General features: G+C 47.5%; 2 long non-coding RNA genes across 2 annotated transcripts in view; both read right to left on the minus strand.

The window, feature by feature from the left end:
• The window catches only part of LOC112620323, a 135227-nt gene extending 131292 nt beyond the window's left edge, over nucleotides 1-3935 (minus strand). Inside the window, exon 1 of the long non-coding RNA XR_003118510.1 lies at nucleotides 3793-3935. This is a non-coding gene — a long non-coding RNA (uncharacterized LOC112620323). The remainder of the gene's footprint in view (nucleotides 1-3792) is intronic.
• A 1944-nt stretch (nucleotides 3936-5879) lies between these two features.
• Nucleotides 5880-6465, minus strand: LOC112620324. Its single transcript, XR_003118511.1, has 2 exons — nucleotides 6380-6465; nucleotides 5880-6117 (listed from the first exon to the last, which is right to left on the minus strand). It is a non-coding gene; the product is annotated as an uncharacterized LOC112620324 (long non-coding RNA).
• Nucleotides 6466-22438: the final 15973 nt, after the last annotated feature.

The following is a 22438-nucleotide window of genomic DNA, read 5'->3' on the forward strand; positions in this document are numbered from 1 at the left end:
CTGCCTCAAAACAAAAACAACAACAAAAAAGTCAACTCAAGATGGATTAAAGACTTATATGTAAGACCTGAAACTAAAAATACTGGAAGAAAATCTAGGGAAAACTCTTCTAGACATTGGTCTAGCAAAAGAATTTATGCCTAAGACCTCAAATGCAGAAACAACTAAAGCAAAAATAGACAAATGGGACTTAATTAAACTAACAAGCTTCTGTACAGCAAAACAAATCATCAACAGAGTAAACAGATAACCTGCAGAATGGTAGAAAATATTTGCAAACAATGCATCCAACCAGGGACTGATATCCAGAATTTACAAGGAATTCAAACAACTAACAACAACAAAAAAAATAAGCCCATTTAAAAAGCGGGCAAAGGACAAAAATAGATGTTTTTCAAAAGAAGTCATACAAATGGCCAACTAGCATATGAAAAAATGCTCATCACTAATCAGAGAAATGTAAATTAAAATCACAATTAGATACCATCTTATACCAGTCAGTATGGCTATTGCTTAAAAGACAAAAATAACAGATGTTGGCAAGGATGTGGAAAAAAGAGAATGTTTATACACTGTTGGTGAGGATGTAAATTAGTGCAACCTCTATGGAAAACAGTATGGAGGCTGGGAGCAGTGGCTCATGCCTGTAATCCCAGAAATTCGGGAGGCCGAGGTGGGAGGATCGCTTGAGCCCAGGAGTTTGAGACCAACCTGGCCAACGTGGTGAAACCCCATCTCCACTAAAACTGCAAAAATTAGCCAGGCATGGTGGTACACGCCTATAATCCCAGCTACTTGGGAGGCTGAGGCATGAGAATTGCTTGACCGTGGGAGGTGGAGTTTGCAGTGAGCCGAGATCACGCCATTGCACTCCAGCCTGGGCAATAGGGCGAGACTCTGTCTCAAAAAACAAAATGAAAAACAGTACAGAGATTTCTCCAAGAACTAAAAGTAGAACTACCATTCAATCCAGCAATCCCACTACTGAGTTTCGATCCAAAGGACTAAAAGTAGAACTACCATTCAATCTAGCAATCCACTACTGAGTGTCGATCCAAAGGAAAATAAACCATATCAAAAAGATATCTGCACGCGTATGTTTATAGCAGCGTTATTCACAATAGCAAAGATGTGGAGTGAACCTAAGTATCCATCAACAGAGGAGAGGATGAGACAATGTGGTGTGTGTATATTATATATATGTGTGTGTGTGTATATATATATACACGTATATATATATATACGTATATATATATACACACACACACACATATATGGAGGTCATTATCTTAAGGGAAACAACTCAAAAGCCAAATACCACATGTTCTCACTCATATGTGTGAACTAGAAGAAGTGTCCACATGGTAGCCGAGAGTGCAATGATAGACACTGGAGCCTTGGAAGGGCGGGGGCAGGAGGGAGGTGGAAGATTTAAACAAGACTTAATGGCTTCTTTGTAAACTATTTGGATGGCGGTTCCACTAACAGCCTAGTCTTCACCACTATGCAATATGTGCACGTACCAACACCACACCTGCACTCCATACATTTATACCATTTTTAAAAAAAAAAAAAGATTGCCTGAGAGAAGTGTCCCCGTGCAGGCCAGCAGCAGCCCACATCACTCCCACTCAGACCCCACTGGTGAGGACTCAGTGGCCTTGCATAGCTGAAAGGGGCCCTGGGCAGTGCAGCCTCACTGTGTGCCCGGAAGAGGCTCTGAGCTCCGTGCCTGGCTGGGAGACTCCACCACCCACTCTCATTATCTGTGCACCTTAATAACCACCAGGCCTTTCAGAGGGAAGAGGCGTCACTTAGACAGCAGTTAAGCAGCACAAAGGGGCTTGCTCTGGGCACTGAGCCCTCACCTGTGCCCTTCCCATCACAGGTCGTTGTGAGCCAGTCACAGAATCATTAGTGAGAGGTGGCCAGTTTCAAGTTCTCAGTCCGGGTCGTGAGTGTTAAGAAGTAAGGACAGTGCCAAATCATAATTGGTCAAATTTGGTTTGCCACTACAGGTCCAGCCATTAGGTGAGGACAGTGCAAAATGGTAGAGCCCTTGGGAAAGTGCCTGAGCAGTTCTTATGTGGGAAGGGGCATGGGCGTCTTCAGGGAGCCTCTAGAAAGCGCTATGCTTGATGCTGTTAATATGTGTTTATTATATGCGCCCGGCCTCCATACTGTTTTCCATAGAGGTTGCACTAATTTACATCCTCACCAACAGTGTAAACACTACTGTTACCTCGTTTCATACTCATAACCGCCCCCCTCCACGAATATGGCCACACTAGGACTGAGGAATCTTAGGTTAGAAAAGTCCCAGAATCCACAAAAGAACAAGACACAGTCTTTGCTTTCTAGGCCCCAACACTTGAGTGAAATGGTTGCAGCTGACACGTGTGAGCTGGGCACATAAATCATAAGCCCGAGTGCCAAGGCCCCCACATCAGCTGGCACGTTGGCTCCCAGGGTCCACACCCGTGATGGTCACCCGCTGCCTGACTGGTTTAATGAGCGCTAAGACAACAACCCATTCCTGCAGAATTCTGGTAACTTTGCAGTGGAGGCCTGAGCACCACGGTCAGCCTGTTTGGTCCACTCAATCCCTTCACAGCTGAGACCCCTGTGGTTCTCTGACCAGCGTCCGCCTAAGGCTCGCCTGGCAGAGGCACCTGCTTCGGAGGACTCCTAAGAGGGGTGTCATATCATGTCTGAAAACTGCACCCCGGGACACCTCTAGCTCCTTACTATCGCATTCAACCTCTGATGGTAAACCCCCAACTCTGAAGAGCAAATACAACCCTAACTCTGCTTAGTTACTAGAAGTCACTATCCCAAAAACAAAAACAAAAACAAAACAAAACCAAAAAAAACTCTACCAAAAGAAGAAACTCAGCACCCAATCTTAAATTTCCATACTGGCTCTTTTGCATTTCTCTGACACATGCCAGCTTAAACCCAGACACTCATATTTTGCAAACGAAAACTGCTGAAAAGGTAACCTGCCCACCTTCTCCTAGGACAGGCCGACTCCTTTCCCTTGGGTCTCTACCCCATTTCTCCTCCTTTAGGATTCCTTCGGGCTTTGCATTCTCTTCCCAGGACCAAAACAGTCCCCTGTAAACCTACTATCCTTTCTTTTCGGTTTTTTATAAAGAGTGAAGGCAGAAGTGACTAAAGCAACGTGCTGATAGGAAGCCAGCACCCGATTTAAGGACAGTGTCTTGTAAGGGCCTGGCCCACCCATCATCCCTGACTCTGAACAGTGCTGTCTGTTCAGCAGTGCTGAGAGTGAGATTAATTATCCTCCAGTCCAGCCGAGAAGCGGGGGTTGCCACACGGATGTGTCTCCAGCCACTTACTACACAGAGACTTACTCATCACAAGCGCTGAGGATCTTGAAAGGACGCACATTCCTGAGCAATATTTGTCCCTATGCTAATTTGATTCTGGAAAAACCAGGCTTCCCCCAGCAAGAAAGGCAAGTGAGAGAAAGAAGAGCAAGCTTTTGCCAAAATAAATGGAAGGAAGAATCCAATTCAACTTCTCCTCGTTGCACGGTTTAATCTCTGCTTTCCATTAGGGAGTTGAAGAGGGACTGCCCCTTCACCTGTTTGCCTCTGTGACTTCAGACAAATCCAGTTGACAACGACAAAGCACCTTCTTTGTCCTTCTCATCAGTTAATTTAAAGGGTGCATGTTTACTAACAGCTTAATCTATTTGGTGCAAACACTCTTTCACATTCTTTTCCTTCATCAAAAACAAAACCCCAAAACCTTCCAGAAACTCACATGGAAACTTCCCGTCTTAAGTCGGCCTGGATGGCAGCATCATAGCTACAGAAATCTTAGCCGCACAACCATGTCTTAGTCGGTTCATGAGCCTCCCTCTCTCTGTGAAATGTCAGGACCAGAAGCTCGCATTTTGAGTGGCTAGTCTCAACTTTCACAACTCTGCACACTGCAAACACTAAGTAGCAGTGAGAGCTCCCTTTGACCCAAAGAAATTCCTTCCTCCAAGAATCAACCGAGAGGAAATCAACGTTTATGTTTCACACACAAAAAAATTGACAATAAACTTAATTAGACTTGGTATCTTAAATACGCCGACAACTGCTGGTAACTTCACAAACAGAATGAACCAAGTTTACTTTCCTTGAGTTATTACCTAGCTGTATCAGGAAACATTTGTTTCTACCAAAGTGATCACTTGCATGGAGTTTTAACATCAGTTGCAAGAGAAGTATGGTATAATTTTAACACTGTACTTGCTTATATTTTATTTTAAATACAGAGTAATGTTTTAAATTGAATTTAACTATAAAACTTCCATAAAATAAAAATGCATGATCTCATAAAATCAAATCAGTCTTTAATTGTAATAATAAAAATTACATTTAAGTAATGGTGTCTCGGAGTTAATAGCTCCATAAAATCGCCCCTGAAAAGCCAATCTTTGCTACCTGAGTGACTTTTTCTTTAACATTCTGCAATTAAAAGACGAAGTTCTGCCGGGACTCACCATGTGTCTGCTGCGGAACCTCCTACTGGGAGCGAATTTCCAACTGAGCTCGCCAGTGAGTAGTGAAGGGAATGTCGGAGCAAAGGTGTGTTACCTGGGCCCAGAAGATTCCGCTCTCCACGTTTTAACTACAAACCACAGAAAAAGGGCAACGTGAAACCAGGAAACGTTTTTAGAAAATTCTAAAATAACTACCATCTAGAGATAAAGTAATTTTTTTTCCCACTACACACCAGGAATAACGTTTCCCCAGTGTTATACACCATTACTACTCATTTGTGGATTAGGGGATTTATAAGGATGATGTCCATTTTTTTAATGCATCTTGAAGTAAGCCAAGAGTAGATTCCACCTTACAAATGCATTTTATGTCTAAGAAAGGCTTCTTCTGTTCCTTTACATCTTCCAGGTAACAGACATCAAGAAACCCAGCACCGCAGACTTAGCACCCAGGCACACGTTTGCATGTTCCTATTTATTTCACGTGTGCCGACCTCCTATCCTGATGAGGCCTCAAGTCCCCTGAAGACAGGGACTGTGTATTTTATTTTCCCCATGCATTTGCTCTAGGACTGGATCTTCAACACGTACAAGCGGGTGCAGGGAGGGAGGCCCTGAAAATCTTCACCAGTATCGACGCAAAAGGCCAAAGCCAAGCTTGTCTTCAACATCAGCCTCCAAAGGCCCCCCTTCTCTCCCCAGCCTTCACCTCCTCCCACGTTCCCTCCACCAATGCACCGCAGCTTCCTCAGTCTGGAAGTCGCCTGAGGGCTTATGACTCACACAGAATTAGGAATTCAGTCCCACTAGGCAATTCCCAGCTCTCCAAGCCCCTGCGATGCCTGCGGAAGGGGCAGCTGCTGAGCTCCCTAGGGCTGTGGCTACACACTCCCCTCTGCAAGAAACCTGCTTTAATTTCAGGGTTGTCTACCTACACACAAACCTGATTCTAGTAACTCCGTGACAAAGAACCTCTGTTATCTTCCTTCACCTGCAGAATAAAGAGGACCCGCCAAAGCCTCCCAAGGTCTATTGCTTCCTGTTCCTCTTCTCTCACTCCCCCTCTTCCTAGCCTTCCCCTTGACCTCATGTAGAAGATTGTTTCCTACTTTGGAATAAGTGGCTTAGGCCAGAGAGTGCCACGGCTTCTGTGTTACTCTCTACCCTCACCCCGGCCACCAGCGCTGGAGCCACAGCCCTGCATCTGAGCTCTGTGGCCAAATGCACACCCACCTGGTCAAGACTGCCAGCCACACACCCCAGCCTCCATCACCCGCACCCACACTGACAGAGGCTGCCCACGAGCAGGCCCCAGCGGCTTTCAAGACCAGGACTGTGAGGGATCATTTGACTCATCAACAGGACAGGATAATACTTGTATTTTTAAAAGAGTCTTACGCGCTGCGTGAAGAAAGGCCGGGCAGGCGTGGGTGGTGGGCAGGCTGCCATGTCCATGAGACCAGAGTTCCAGGCTTCCTCGTTTAGCCTCTGTCCTTCCACACAGTGCAGGCAGCAGGCAGTGAGAACAGGTCCCTGGATGACCAGGTGGGTGAACTAGGACTGCAGGGGTCCTGGTGGGACATCATGCTGGCCACCTAGCCCACGGGCAGCAGAGAGAAAAGGGCAGATTCAGGACACATTCAAGAGAGAGAACCCGCAGGATTCAAGTCATCACATAGGGTGGATTCAGTAAAAGGTATCAAGGATGAGGCCCAGGTGTGTGACGTGAGCAGCTGGGTGGATGGGATGTGGAGGCTAAACCAGGGGCCACTGCAAGAGCCCCACGTCTAGGCCAGAGGGCTGTGAGCTCCACACCAGGAGAACAGGAGACAAGCCGTACAAAGGGAGGTGCCTTACCCACAGCTATGTGGCCTGGAGCCCAGCAGAGAGGTCCCCCTGGAGATATCAGGTGGAGCAGATGACAGTGGAGGCAGGGGATGCGATGGGATCCCACCAGGAGGGCCTGAGAAGGGGAAGACAGGAGGCCTGGGCTGACACTGGAAGGCGAGTGGAATGGATGGCCCCTGCAAGGTGAGGCCCAAACAGGAGGAGAGTGAAGACCCCATGGCCAAGGCTGCCAGAAGCAGAGGGAAGCCTGCTTTCCCTAAGCTCATGAACTCAAGACTAAAAAGGAAAATCTTTCTTACTCAGTTGTATTATCACTAGAATAACAAGTACTTTATCCTCTTTTTCTTGGAACTGTTCCGTTTTTTTGCTGCAATATTAGTTAAAATGGGTTTCTTACTTAACCTAAAAATTCAAATACACTTTATAGCTTGTCACAAGTAAACTACAGCATTTAAAAAAAAAATGATTTACAAAGGTACTTTGGGGAAGATATTCATAACTGAATGGAGACTTCATAAAACGAAATGAGGTGAAATCATTTAAGGAAAAGACAGAACTTCTCATCAGAAAGCATTTATAGCTAAGTCTAAGCCTAAAATTAAATAGTTAAAATTTCCAGCACTTCTGCTGTTGTATGAGGTTCATGATCGCCCTGCCACATTTGACCAGTTGGGCCATTAGAAACAGAAAGGTACAAAATTGCGGAACAAGTGTCTCGTGCACACTTGCCCGAGCTGGCTGCTGCTCAGGTCTGTGCTCTATGAAATGCAATTGGACTGCAAATATGTATGTATACATTTTTGATAATGCATTTAATAAGTAGCCAACATCTCATAATATAGAATTTAACTGTCATTGTTTTCAGCTAGTTTTAACTGAGAGCCCTTAACTAAGGAATAAAACGTATTCTTATCTCTGTAACTAGATAATTATAATCTATATAATTAATTATATCTTATTCATCTGCATGGAAGAAGGAAGTTTACTTTCTCTTGCAGAAATCAGTTCGCCTCTCCCCACACAGCACCCTCATCACTTGGCTCCTGCAGCCAAGTTGCACCTGGGCACAGCACCTGGGCACCTGGATACCACTCCTTGCCCACACCTGGGCACCCCACTGCTGGCACCTGGACACTGCCCTGCCCCCCTCACCAGGGGACCACCCGGTCTCCCACACCTGGGCACCACCCCACCCCCCCACACCTGTGCACCACTCCACTGCTGGCACCTGGGCACCGTCCTGCCCCCTTCACCAGGGGACCACCTGGACCCCACACCTGGGCATCACCCCACCTCCCCCTCACCTGGCCACCACCCCACCCCCCTTCATCTGGGCACCGCCTTACTCCCTCACCTGGGCACTGCCCTGTCCCCCCTCACCAAGGGACCACCCGACACCCCACACCTGGGCACCGTCCTGACCCCCTCAGCAGGGGACCGCCCAGCCCTCCACACCTGGGCACCGCCCCACTCCCCTCACCTGGCACCTCATCACCCAGCCCATAGCACCCCGCAGCCTGGCCCCAGGCCCACCTTCCAGGGCTCCCCGCGAAGCCTCCTGTCCGCTCAGCCCCACGCGCGGCACCACAGGTCCCGTGGGTTCCACCTTCCCAGCGCCTCTGAGGCCTCGCGGTCACTTCTCCCCGCACCCGAGCGAAGCCCGGCAGATAAATCTCTGGGGACGGCGCCTCTCCTGCCCCAGCCCCGGGGTCTCCCGTCTCACCCCACGCAAAGGCAATCTGGGCCGTGACCTCCGAGGCCCCCAGATCTGCCCCCGAGCGAGGCGGGCAGGGAGAGGACGCGCGGCCCCCACCCACTCAGCTCCCAGCGCGGAGTCCCGGGACCACCTTGCGGAGAAAAGTCTGCCCGCACCTGCCGCGGAGGAGAAGCTGGGGGTGGGGGACCCAGGAACTCCGGCTCGGTCCAGGCGGGGCACCTGGAAAAGCCTCGCGCGGGGCGACTCGGGACGGCGGCGAGGAGGGAGGCTCCGCGGACGCCCGTGGGGCGGCCCGGGACGGCGGGTGCCAGGCGGAAGAGGAGGCGGCCCGGGGCACCCGAGCTCAAGCACCGCTCCCCCGACGTGCATCCGGCCCTGGGCGCCTCCCCCTTTACTTGGCTTCCTCCCCCACGACCACCCTCGGCCCACCCTCCAAACACAGGGGCGCCCCGCGCTCCCCCTGCGAGGCCACGCGAGCCCCGAGCCCCGCGCACCGGGCTGCAGACGGGAGACGGGCTCCAGCCTCAGGAGGCCCCAGACTTGCTGGAAAGGCAGGTGTGTTTAAAAATGGAACGGAAAGCTCTGTTGACCGGCAAAAGAAGTATTTACAAATCATTCTGGAAATGTAGAGACCAAGGGGGAGAAAACGGATGCCTCCTAAACCTCCATGCGATCTTCCGAGGACTGGAGGACACTGGGCCCAGCCCCTGCAGCCCCGTGGGCTCCGCGATGACCCCACCCGCTTCCCCACCAGCCCGTTCCTCCAACTGCGGCCGCTGCGTCCCACCAGGCTCCTTCCTGGCCCTGCACACACGGCGACGTTCCTGCCCCCACGTCCACCTGAGGAGACTCTTTCTCAAGCCCCTGCCTGGTACCCATCCGCCCCTCTGGCTTCCTGTCAAATGGACAGATGCTTAGTTATTCCTCGTTTTGCGGATGTTAAGTGATTTTTTTTTTTTTTTTTTTTTTTTTTTTAGATGGAGTCTCACTCTGTGGCCAGGCTGAAGTGCAGTGGTGCAATCTCGGCTCACTGCAACCTCCGCCTCTGGGGTTCAAGCGATTCTCCTGCCTCAGCCTCCCTAGTAGCTGGGACTACAGGCCCCTGTCACCACGCCCAGCTAATTTTTGTATTTTTAGTAGAGTCAGGGTTTCACCATGTTGGTCAGGATGGTCTCGAACTCCTGACCTCAGGTGATCCACCCTCCTCGGCCTCCCAAATTGCTGGGATTACAGGCCTGAGCCACCGCGCCCAGCCACCAGTCTTCTTAATTTAAACGATAAGCACCTTGAAGGTGCCGTGGAATCATTATTAGATCAGATGAGTCGACTTCGTGCTGATCATAAATAATCTACAACCTTGTCCAATTTACTTACTTTCTTCTCAATTTACTCTTCTACAAAGCAAGGATGATGAGCCAAGTAATCTTAGTTGTTCCCAAGGGGATTTTTATTGTCACATATTTTCTCCTATCTGTGAGTATCACAGGAGAGCAAGCACTCAATATGTCCTTGCTTATTGGGGTTTTTTCCTCTTTAATATCTTATAACAAAGGCATATTGGAAGGTAGGAAAAGCCCTGGTCCATGCCAGGGGAGCTGTCCCAGGTTCCCAGCCCCCCAATGACATCTACAGAATTCTAGAGATAAGAGGCACCTAAGCGAGTCTTTATCTATCCTCCCCAGTGAGCAAACAGGAAAGCTGTCAAGAATTTCGGAACGCCCAGTTCTGCACGGTCCATTGTTTGAAACTGAACTCTGGACCAAAAGTGCTTACAGTGAAGCCCAACGTTTATGACACGATCTTAGCGGGGTCAGACCGCTCTGAGAATGGTGTTAGCTGGTGATTCTTTTCCTACTAGTTAAAGAAAACAGTATATCTGGAAAATTCTGGTTTTGGCTAATTCCTAAATAAACAGAACACGAGGAAGTAATTACTCTTGGCATAAATCTAGTGTCTAGAATTATAGGATTTCTTCCCACAAAATGTCAAAGTTGGACTTAAATCAACACATGTCACATCATTGTCATTCCTTAAAATTAGAAATAATTTCAAATTGTTTCAGAACAACTTATCAGTGACAATAAACCAGAACTGAACATTTAAAATAATTTTTATTTCATGGACCTCCTACAAGCTTAGTGTATGGAAAAAGTGCTAAACACAAAATTATCTGTGAGTTCTGAATAATTATTTACCAATTCTATCACTATCACTTATTACCTCTCTGAACGAGTCTCCTAGACTCTAACTCTGGGCTGGTTGGCCTTTTTTTGTTTTTGTTTTTTTCTTAACTTAGAATGTGCTTCCCATTTGAAAAGGTAGAATGAGAATTAAATAAGACAATTTATGCAAAATTACCTAAAATAGTGCCTGGTGAGTAGTAAATGCTCTGTAAATATGTGTTCCTTTCTAGTATCCTTTCCAATATTAGAAAGATTTGCCTTGTAAAACTGTCCATTTTAAAAGAAGCAATAGGGCTAAAGTGAACTGTTGTGGAGATGAGTCCCAGCACACACCAAGGGAAAGTTCTAGCACAGCACTGATCGGTGCTTAGGAGGAAAAGTAAATCAGATTTGATTTTTCAGTATTCTTATACTTAGAACATAAAACACCAGATTCTAACCTAATCCCCATTTGAGGCTTATAGAAGACAAATTAAAGACAAATATACATAAATAGTATTCATTCCCTTGTCCTAAGACTCCACAGCTACGTCTTGAGATTCCCCCTTGAATCTTCGCTGCGTTGGACGCTGGGGTGCTGAACTTGAACGTGCCCCGTGCTTAGAGATTGAGTCAGGAGCTGCATCTGTGCCTCCCGAGCACCTGGTGTGTGCCTTGCTGGGGAGCTCCTTAGCCCCACTTCTGTTTCTGAATTCAGGAAGAAAAGTGGAGGAGCCGGCAGCAAGCAGGAGCCAGAGGGCAGGAGGCCCTGGAGCAAGAACGGGCAGCTGGTCAGAGGCCCAGCACTGCAGCCAGAACTTTCTTCTTTTGTCGCTGGCTACGAAGAGAAAGACTGGTTTGAAGTTCCCAATAGGTTTCAAGTACTACTTTAGGCTCCAGAGTATGAAGAGATGAATAGGAAAAAAAAAATCCCTTCTCTTAGGAAATTCAAGGTCTAGCAGAGACACAGGCACAAAGTCACCATCACGATTTCCTGTCTGATGTACTAGGAGGACTTGCCTGTGTCGACAGGGAGTTACAGATGCTGGGACGCCTTGCAAGAGAGGGCACGTGAGCCAAGTCTTGCAAGATGAGTACTGCTGGGGAAAAGGGGTATTCCAGGAACGTGGTTCTCCAGCTTTTAGCTGCATCAGAGTCACCTGGGCTCATTAAAGCATGGATTTCTGGGTCTCCTTCCTAGAGTTTCGGATTCAGTGAGTCTGGAGTGGGGCCCGAGAATCTGAATGTCTAACAAGTTCCCTGCTGCTGCTGCTGCTGCTGCTGCTGCTGTGAGAATCAAGTTTGAGGACTGCTGTGGAGAAAGCGTGGCCAGAGCCCAGTGGAGAGAGAAGATGAAGACACTGCTGAGACGCACACGCCGGGGCCCGCTCCCCAGAGCATCGGACTGCATCGGGGCGCTTTTCAAGCTCCCAGGTGATTCCAATGGACAGCCCAGGGTTAAACATCAGTTCCTGGCAACTTCTCTATTCAATCATGAGCGAAAGATGAGGCATGTCCTGTTTCTCCCAGCTCTGTGTCATTCCCAGACGTCCTGGGTATTCTTTAATGCTCCGCCTCAGTCATGGATTCAAGGTTGCCCAAGACAGAGTCGGCATCTCCCCCGGAGCTACTGTTCCTCCCGGAGGAGCTGAGCTACCTAATGGCCTGGAGTGGGGCCTGTGCACTGTGGTCTGCTCACTGATTTCTTGGGATGAGTCTTAGCCGTGCCTTACACTAAATTATAAGCTCCACAGAGCAGGGACTTCAGTTTCCTGCCTGCTGCTGTCCCCCACTGCCCAGCACAGGGCCTGGGACAGAGCAGGTGCCCAGTGTTAACTTTTGCTGAGCGAATGCCCTGGGAGTCACTAAAGCCTTTTGTGTGGGAATGCCTGTGGAATCTTGCCTTTTACACACAGCTTGTCACTGAACTTTGTGCGTGTGATTTAAAAAAAGAAATAGAGACCATCTTTGGTGTTGCAATGCCTAGCATTTCAGCCAGGCTTCTCAAAACAGAACCGACGTGATTCATAGGAGCTGGAAGAAAGGGATTCATCAGGGAATTGGCTCACTTGATTATGGAAGCTCGGGAGGCCCATGGCAGGCCGTCTGCACACTGGAGACCCTGGGAAGCCGGCAGCGTGGTTCAGATCACATCCAAAGGCCTCAGAACCAGGGAAGCCGGTGCTGTAACTCTCAGTGTGAGGCAGAAGGCCCAAGTACTAGAGAGGGTGGTGCACAGGGGGCTGGTGTGAGTCCCTGAGTCCAAATGCCATACAGCCTGGAGTTCCAATGTCCAATGGCAGGAGACAAAGGGCGTCCCAGCTCTGGAAGAAGGGGCCAGAATCCACCTTTCCTCTGCATTTGTGCTCCATCCGGGCCCCCCTAGCTGACTGAAGGATGCCACCCACATTGACGACAGATCTTCTCCACTCAGTCCACTGACTCGCACACCAAACTACTCTGGAAACTCCCTCACAGACATGCCTGGGGCAGCACATTCATTCTAATCAAACACCAGGCCAACTGGATTTCCCTTTCAGCAGAAGAGGGCCATGCCCAGTGCCCACTGAAGCATAAGAATAAATGGTGCTTTGTCAGGTATCTGGGCATCCCTTAATACCCTGTCACCTTGACATCCAAAATCCACCATCCCAAGCTCCCCCTTTGTCACTTTGGTACCCATACACATCTCCTTAAACCATGTTTAACCTCCAAATAAAGACAATAATAAGGTCATATTTCTGCCTAGCATGATACAGCCATGCTGTATACAACCAAAATCACATAGCAAACCATGCTGCGGTTTGAACGTGCTCCTTCCAAAATCCAGGTGTTGCCAATGGGATGGTATTAAGAAGTGGGTCTTTAAGAGGCGATTAGGCCATGAGACTAAATGCCCTTGTAAAGGGGCTTGCTGGAGGGAGCTGGCCGTCTCTTGCCTTCCGCCAGTGGTCCTCCAGCTCTAGCTGCATCAGAATCACTGAGGACACAGCAAGAAGGCCCACACCAGATGCCAGCACCTTGATCTTGGACTACCAGCCTCCAGAACTTTGGGCAAATTAATTTCCATTCTTTGTAAAGTACCCAGTCTCAGATATGCTATTGTAGCAGCACAAATGACTAAGACACCTTTACCTGGTAAAGGTAAAGAGAATCTTGGATGCAAGTAATAGGTAAGCTTTAAAATTCCTGAGGTAAGATCTAATGACAAGAAACACATAAGACCTAATGGCAAGAAACACAGCTTATTGCTTACTTGAGAGAGTGTCTGTTCATTTTAATTTATCAATAGAATCTTCATATATCTGATTTGGAAATATTCTTTAAAACTTTTTTGCAGGGAGGCAGGGAGAGTTTGCCCCACTTCTCCTGTGTTCTTACGCTTCACCATGAACTGGGTGTTTTCCGACCACAAAGCCACAGCAGCTCTCCGTTCTTGAGTTGAAGTGGCGAATATTGGCTCCACCCAAGATGATTCCAAAGCACAAGCCGCATGGGCGCATGGCTCAGATCCCCGTCTCGGCACTCTGCCACGTCACATCCTCTCGAGCACGCTGCAGCCTGGGGAACAGCATCCTCCACCTGCTGACTGAGAAATCAAAGGTTCAGGCCTCGTTTACAGATGGTTGTGCACAATACGTGCTACATCGGCCCAGAAATGGAGAGATGGCTCTGAAGGATAGTGTTGAGGGAAGTATTTGCAGTGGGCAGGACTCCCAGCAAAGTACCTGGCTGTTCATTTTGCCCCAAAGAGAATATGGCCTGAGACTGCAGGAGCCATCAGTATGAACAGATGGCCCGGGACTTGGAAGGAGTTTTCCAGCTGGAAAACTGATAACAGGGCAGTCTCTGCAGGAACCATGTGGATAGACTTCTTCAGTAGACACAGAGTATGGACACATTTGTGTTACATAGGAAAGCTTACCAAAGGGCAGCTTCACCAGAGAAGGCTTAGAACAGATCCCAATCTTTCTGGCACCAGAGACCAGTTTCGTGGAATATAATTTTTCCATGGACCTGGGATGAGGACGGTTTTGGGATGATTTGAGCACGTTACATTTGTGTACTTTATTTCCATTATTATTACATTGTAATACATTGTATTATTACATTGTAAATAATCATACAACTCACCGTAATGTAGAATCAGTGGGAACCCTAAGCTTGTTTTCCTGCAACTAGCCGGTCCCACCTGGGTGTGATGGGAGGTACTGGCTGCACACAGGCACCAGGAAACTCTGTCATAATGAGTGTGTTGTTCATTGTGATTTCAATGGTGGTTACAAGACAGTTTGCATTTGCTAAAATTCATAGAATTATAAAATTTTAAAGGTGTATGTGTTTTTTAGCTCAATATACTTGAATTAAAATACACCAGGTACATACGTATAAATGGACAGGAATATCATTACTGCAAAACACATAACAGAAAATGTCAATAACTAAAGGAATGCTTGAATAAATAGTTGTATCTGGACCATGCATTATTCTGCAGCTATTAATGATCATTTTAATATACAAGTTTAAAAGTCCTACTAATAACTCTGCAAATGCAGATTTAACAGCATAGCTGAATTTCTTTTGAGAATCATTCTCTAGAAGAGTACAGACTTAGGTATGCAACAATGTTCCTCATTCCAAACCTCTTTATTTTGCCGTTCTATTGATCTGAGCCATTGTCTGTTAAAAATCTGAAAGGAAATGGAAGTACACAGCTATCCTGGGACACGATTAATTTATCTCACAGAATAATCAACCCAAGCGCAATAAAAAGAATCTGAGGCCAAATGTTCAGATTAAGATTATATGCTGTTGCTTTTCATCCAGTTTTTATGGTGTTTAAACAAGGATTTGGTGGAGCCTTGACTTCTAAAAGGTCATACTGTGCGACACTGCTCTAAATCTTTGTCTGGTCTCACAACAAGGTGAGTTTCCTTAATGCTGCCACGAATCAGGTAAAAGGCACGCCAAGGTGAAAGTTAAATAAGAAACGATCTCAAATAGCATTTTTTAAAAGGCAAACATCAACCTTGTAAGTATTAAAAGCACGTTCTAAAATCCACTCTGATGACAGTTGAAGAAAGCCGCCTTTATGTGCACGGAGTCCTGGCTCTGCGCGGTCTTTTAAATGCGAGTGTTTACCTAAGGCTGCAGGCCAGGACCAGGCTCTGGCCTTGAGGAGGTGCCTTTGGGTTGCACACAGTGAACCCGATCTTTAACTCATAAATCGCTCTACACCTTTGTCTCCCCGGAGAAAGGCAGAGGTCTGCTCTCTCACAAGAACGTACAAGCCTCTTTAAAGTCAGGTGGCTTTTTACTCCGCGTCTCCATGCTTGTTGATTTAGAGTCTCTGTGAGTGACAATGCACATCACTGGCCTTTTTTTTTTTTTAGCTCTGTCATCTGTGCTACTGAGTGTACTTTGCCTCAGATCAAAGTTGAAAGCTTCTAGAAAGATACACAAACCACAATGTGACAAATAGCATGCTGTGTTTGACACAGCAAACAATAAATTACTTTCATCAATCCAGATAAAGAATCCCATGTTTTCAATGCTAATTCTGATGTCTGAAATGATAGAACTTTACTACACTCTCAAAGAATGAGGAGCTTTAAATAATGAGGAAAAGACACAAAACTCACATACCACAAGTTCTGAAATTGCCATTGTTTGAAAACCTGTGGTTTCAACTTGCTCAATTAAAACTTAAATGGAATGGTCTATATTCAAATAAAACATGTTCATTTGTCTCCATTTCCTTAGTTTAAAAACAATTTTTCTGTGGTATATCTGTACCCAACCAGACTATCAAAACAAGGTTTCAATATTATTTAACAATTCTACAACAGCCTATTTCTTTCCCGTGTAAACTTTTGCCACAAGGTGCCCATTAATAAGGAATGGCATTGAATAAAGTTCCACATAGACACTCATTTGACCCGGGTGGTACATCTCATTGGCCATCGTCTGAGACCAAAGAAGAAAGGACACTGCGTTTCCTTAGCACTGCTGCCCACTAGGCCCTGGCAAAGGGCCACACACGATACCTAATTTAATCCCTCCACAGTCCCCTGAGGCGGATATTATCACTCCCATTTTCCAAATGAGGAGACTGAAGTTCAAAATAAGTGCAGTAAGTTGCCCAAGACCACACGCACCCAGTAAGTGAGAGAGCCGAGATCTCCACCTGTCCTTTTATTTGTGAAACCCAAACTATGACACTGTGGTGGGAACATTTCCTTCCGATGAATGAGTTACTCTAACATTTAAAAACGGATGCATTCACCTTTTCTGTCAGAAACCTGCCTGAATCCAGGAGAAACCCTCCTGTGATTTCACCGGGTACAAAGTAGTTTAATGTACTTCTACCACCGGACATTCTGAATTCCACATCCTTCGAGTGCCCACTCCGGGTGGGTACTGGGCCGCGTGGTGAGGACGAACAGTTCAGAAAACAGGAAAAAAATATTTTGGATCCCAGGGGAACTGTGTTTTCCACTTATAAAAAGTATGCACATATATGCACTTTCTATAGACATATATATGTGTCTGGATTCAGACGTCCCTCCAGAACCTAAAAGTTCAACTGCGGCCGGCGGTCACCCCTCCACAGTCTCAGCGGGCTCCACCCCGCACGTGTCAGCGCTGCGACCCGGGATCCTCGAGAACCACGATTTGGGAGTGGGCCGGTTGAGGGTCAGCAAACACGCTGGGCTGAATGTATCATCACAGAACGCAGAAGGGAAACAGCAAAGCGGTGTTGGCGCCCCGGGCCTTTCCTGCTTTGGCGCTGGCCGCGGGGCCCAGGACCCGGGACGTTGGCGCCCGCAGAAGGGAAGGCCCCGGCCGCCCTGCTCCGCTACAGCTGCAGGCCTCTGCGGTGACGGGTGGGGACAAAAACCCTGCAGAAAAGTCACCGTCACACGCGGAGTCCAAAACTCCCCTTTCCCCGCTGGAACCACTTTCTCCAAAGGGCTCCGCCCCGCGCTCTCCCCCACTCCGCGCGCCCCCAGACCCCTCACCTCCTCGCTCTCCCCCTCCTACCCCGCGACCCTCCTCTCCTCCACCCCGCGTCCCTGCGCCGGGGCTCCAGCAAGGTCCCTGCCGCCTGCCGCCTCCCGCGCCGCGCGCCCCGCACCTGCCCGCAGCCCGTCCCCTCCCTGCAGCGCAGCGCTCTGGGTTCGGGTGTCTGCCCTCTCCTCCCGCCCTTCCCGCCGGTCTTCTTGGCTTCCGTGTTCCCCTCCCCAGTCGGGCGTCACCCCCGCACCCAGCGTCTGCGCCCCCTCCCGCTAACCCGCGGCCGCGGCGAGGGCAGCGCGCTCAGCCAGGTGAACCTGGGACTGTGTTCCTGGCCCAGCGCTTTCATAAAAGGGCGCGGAACAGTAAGTCGTAGTTTGAGGAATAAACACGGACCCACACTGGCTATGCCGAGACTGATGCAGGAAAGGATGCGAATAAAAACATTCATTAAAATATGCCACGACCAAACCACGGAGAGAGTTACAATAAAACAGAACAATTTCAGAAACAGAGAGAAGTGATATTATTCCTTTATTATTACTGTATGGACAGATTGCCTGTCCATACAGTAAGTCATCAGCTGAGACCAAAACAAGCTCAAACGTGTATTATTCCTTTATTTCTGTTTCTTTTAGTATTTCTACTTACATAAAACTACAACTTTTTCCACGAATAAAGTGTACACGAGGTAAAGGGTTTGAGCAGAACATTTGTTTTAGTGCATATCAAGAGAAAACTGCTTCTTGGATGGTTTGATGGTCTCGGGGCAAGGGCACATCTCAGGGCAGTCGTGGCAGGAGGGGCACAGCTGCGGGGTCTCCCCCCCCAGCTGGGCTGCACTCGTTCCTGTGCACACGGTGCGCACGGGCATCTAGAAGTGCATAGCTGCTGAACTTAAATACAGTCTAAATTCCATTTCTTTATGATTCATTTTAAGGGTAATAAAGAGTGACAGTTACTACACAGGGTTTAATCTGGGGGACATGGAACCCATCAGCAAGACTGTTACTACTTAAGGGCTCCTAACTGGGAAACTGAGTCCAGTCCTAATTAAAGGAATAAATTTTTCCCTGTGGATGTTGAAAATAAATCCTTAAATACTATACAAATGAAAGAGCCTCCTATGACACTTAAAATTTCCACAAAAGCATTTACTTCCAAATTATCTCTGTACTGTGAAAATAAAACAGATGTGTGAACTGCGGAAAAGCAGTCCAGTGGCCTCATTTTAAATATTCTGCCTATGAATTCATACATTCTGGACTCATGGACTAAAATCTCGCTTAAAAAGGAGTATCAGGCCAAACGCAGTGGCTCACACCTGTCACCCCAGCGACTTGGAAGGCTGAGGTGGGAGGATCACTTGAGGCCAAGAGTTCAGGACTAGCTCCAGCAGCATAGTGAGACCCCCACCTCTACCAAAAAATAAAATAAAATAAAATTAGCTGGGCATGGTGACATGTGCCTATAGTCCCAGCTACTCAGGAGGCTGAGGTGGGAGGATGGCTGGAGGCCAGGAGATCCAGGCCGCAGTGAGCTATGATGGTGCCACTGCACTCCAGCCTGGGGGACAGAGCAAGACCTTGTCTCTTAAAAATAAATACATACATACATACATACATACATACATACATAAAAGTAGTAATGCTGTGTTTCATACATGGCAATTATCAAACTACCCAAGAAGCAGTTTTCTCTTGATATCCCACCATTTTCGCTTTCCTGAACAAAGCCAACCATGCGGCCACACCCAGATCGAGGGGTGGGCAAAACCGCAGTCACTGGGTAGAGCGCTGTGGAGACACCTGTGTGCACTCTGCCGGGCAGCTGTGCGGTCCCTCCCCCTGGAGGCCTGCACTCAGCCATGTGTCTTGCTTCGACGGCTGGCACGTTAGCAAACACGCCGGCCAAGGCTCACAGCGGGCGTGCACACGGGCTTCCCATCCTTTCTCATGGAGAAGCACGGCAGGGCTGGGTAGCTGGAGGATGAAGCTGGAGGATGAAGCTGGGTAGCTTTGGGGCACCACGGCTGAGCTGCCCCGGCCCAGGCCAGCCCGGGTTAGCCAGCAGCCTGCGGCTCCGTTTGAACGTTAGCTGCTTTGGGTTTCTTCTTAGGCGGCTGCCTGTTCATACAGTAAGTCATCAGCTGAGACCAAAACAAGTTCAAAACAAGCTTCTGCTCAGCCGGGCCAGGACCGCCAGCTGCAGGCCCACTCGGAAATCCAGTGAAGCTGAATGTCTGAAACCACCCAGTCTGGGGGTGAGCGGGATTGGAGTGCAGGGTTATTGAAACACTCCCTAACAACACACGCCCGGAAGCATCAAGAGACAGCACACAAGTGGACTAGGGCCAGAGGCCGGCCTGGGTGTGACCGCAGAGCGCCCACCACGGCCTCCGCAGCAGCAGCCGGGGAAGGCAGGCCAGGCTCTCCGGACGGACCGGCCCGCAACCTCGGGACGGTGAACAGCCTGGCCAGGGAAGCCTGCGACCTGTCAGTTAAGGGGCTAAGCTGGAGCTGGAAGGCCACTTGGGACTGAGCCTCTGGCGGCTCAAGTGGAGAATGTTCGATCCCAGGCTACATCCCCCTGGCTGAGCGGCTGCCAAGGCATCTGCTGTGGTGGCCCTCTCCCTCTCCAATGGCGCCTCTTACAGTCACACCCAACCCTCAGCTCCAGGGCTGCTTTGACCACGTTCAACCCCATTGTAAGAGTTGAAAAACGACTTTTGCAACTGCCCCCTCTCCTGATTCATCCTTTTTTCTTTGAAAGCTTGGAATCCTCCCTTGTTCTCTGAAGCACTTCCCAAGGTAACTTGGAAGCATTTCCTGGGCTACAGTCACTCCAATGTGGCTCAGATAAATTCTTTGTGGCTTAAGCTGTGCCTTAGTTTCCTTCCAAGTCCATGACACCCAGTTTCTGTATATTTTACCCCTGCTTCCAAATTAGGACCAACTAGAGAAAACCAAATATGTTCCCCAAACCACTGGCATGAGATGCTCACTTTGCCTGAGCTACCCCCAGTCTGGCAACATCCAATCAGGTCACCCTAGAAGCTTTCCTTTCTTCACTTTACAGCTTTCCTGCTCTCCTCCGCCCCTGAGCCCCTACTGAATACAGGTGGTGGAGCTGAATTCCTTGTTATACCACAAGCTCTAAATAAACAGCCTGTTTGTTCTCCTTTGGCTGGTCCTTGTCTCCACAAGAGGAAGCAGGTGGACAATTGTGACCATTACAGGAAAGAGGTCCCAATCTGGACCCTAAGGGAGGGTTCTTGGATCTTGCACAAGAAATAATTCAGGGCGAGTCCACCGTGCAAAGTGAAAGCAAGTTTATTAAGAAAGTAAAGGAATAAAAGAATGGCTACTCCACAGACACAGCAGCCCTGAGGGCTGCGAGTTGCCCATTTGTATGATTATTTCTTGATGATAAGCTAAACAAGAGGTGGATTATTCATGCCTCCCCTTTCTATACCATACAGGGTAACTTCCTGATGTTGCCATGGCATTTGTAAATTGTCATGGGGCTGGTGGGAGTGTAGCAGTGAGGACACCAGAGGTCACTCTCGTGGCCATTTTGGTTTTGGTGGGTTTTAGCCAGCTTCTTTACTGCCACTTGTTTTATCAGCAAGGTCTTTATGACCTGTATTTTGTGCTGACCTCCTATCTCATCCTGTGACTTAGAATGCCTTAACTATCTGGGAATGCAGCCCAGTAGGTTTCAGCCTCGTTTTACCCAGCTCCTGTTTAAGCTGGAGTTGCTCTGGTTCATATGCCTCTGACAGTACTACAAGCTACAACAGACATAGGAGCCAAATGGATGGGTCATAGGGCATGAGCATGGTTAATATGCGCCAGGCCGAAAAACTGTATTGTGGTATTCATTCAACTTTGACTTTCAATGTGTTGCAGATGATCAAGAGGCTCTTCAATGCATTCCCAAAGCCTTCCTTAATCCTTCAATATGCAAGTCTTTTCTCTTTTGAAGCTCCTGGCCATCATTTTTGTCATTTTCTCTTCTAAAATTATCAGGTCTATTTCTGCCAGATCTTTAATCAGTAACGGCTTTACCTAAGAGCCTGCCACATCATTTCCATCAATTCCATTAAATCCTGACTCTTTCATGGAATTTGCAGTTTTTACTTTGCAATCTTTTTACCTTATATCCTTAAGTATCCATGGTGCCTTGCACTGGTGAGAAACTTGTTGACAAAGATACCGATGGCACAGTTGCCAGTGGGAAGTGGGAAGGGATATTTGAATAGCACTATTCTTATAAATCTTTCATCAGAAAATTTTGATAATAAAATCAGAATATTGATGCCTATCTTTTAATAATTTTTTCTATATTTTAGAAAGATCCTTTAGAAACAAAATAAATTATCTAAAAATTAAACTCACTACTTTTTACTTTATGTCTCTAGGAAAATCCCACTTGATCATGGTGAATAATTCTCTTAATGTGCTGTTGAATGTGGTTTACTAGTATTCTGTTGAGGATTTTTGCATCTGTGATCATCAGGGATATTGGTCTGTAATTTTCTTTTCTGGTAGTGTCCTTCTATGACTTGGTATCAGGGTAAGTTGGCCTTGTGAAATGAGCTTGAAAGGATTCTCTCAATACAAACAAATGGAAGAACATTCCATGCTCATAGATAGGAAGAATCAATATTGTGAAAATGGCCATAGTGTCCGAGGTAATTTATAGATTCAATGCCATCCCCATCAAGCTACCAATGACTTTCTTCACAGAATTGGAAAAAAACTACTTTAAAGTTCATATGGAACCAAAAAAGAGCCCGCATTGCCAAGTCAATCCTAAGCCAAAAGAACAAAGCTGGAGGCATCATGCTACCTGACTTCAAACTATACCACAAGGCTACAGTAACCAAAACAGCATGGTACTGGTACCAAAACAGAGATATTGACCAATGGAACAGAACAGAGCCCTCAGATATAATACCACACATCTACAACCATCTGGTCTTTGACAAATCTGACAAAAACAAGAAAGGGGAAAGGATTCCCTATTTAATAAATGGTGCTGGGAAAACTGGCTAGCCAATGTAGAAAGCTGAAACTGGATCCCTTCCTAACACCTTATACAAAAATTAATTCAAGATGGATTAAAGACTTAAATGTTAGACCTAAAACCATAAAAACCCTAGCAGAA

The sequence above is a fragment of the Theropithecus gelada genome, chromosome 3 (assembly GCF_003255815.1).
Source record: "Theropithecus gelada isolate Dixy chromosome 3, Tgel_1.0, whole genome shotgun sequence".
NCBI classification, from domain to species: Eukaryota; Metazoa; Chordata; class Mammalia; order Primates; family Cercopithecidae; genus Theropithecus; species Theropithecus gelada.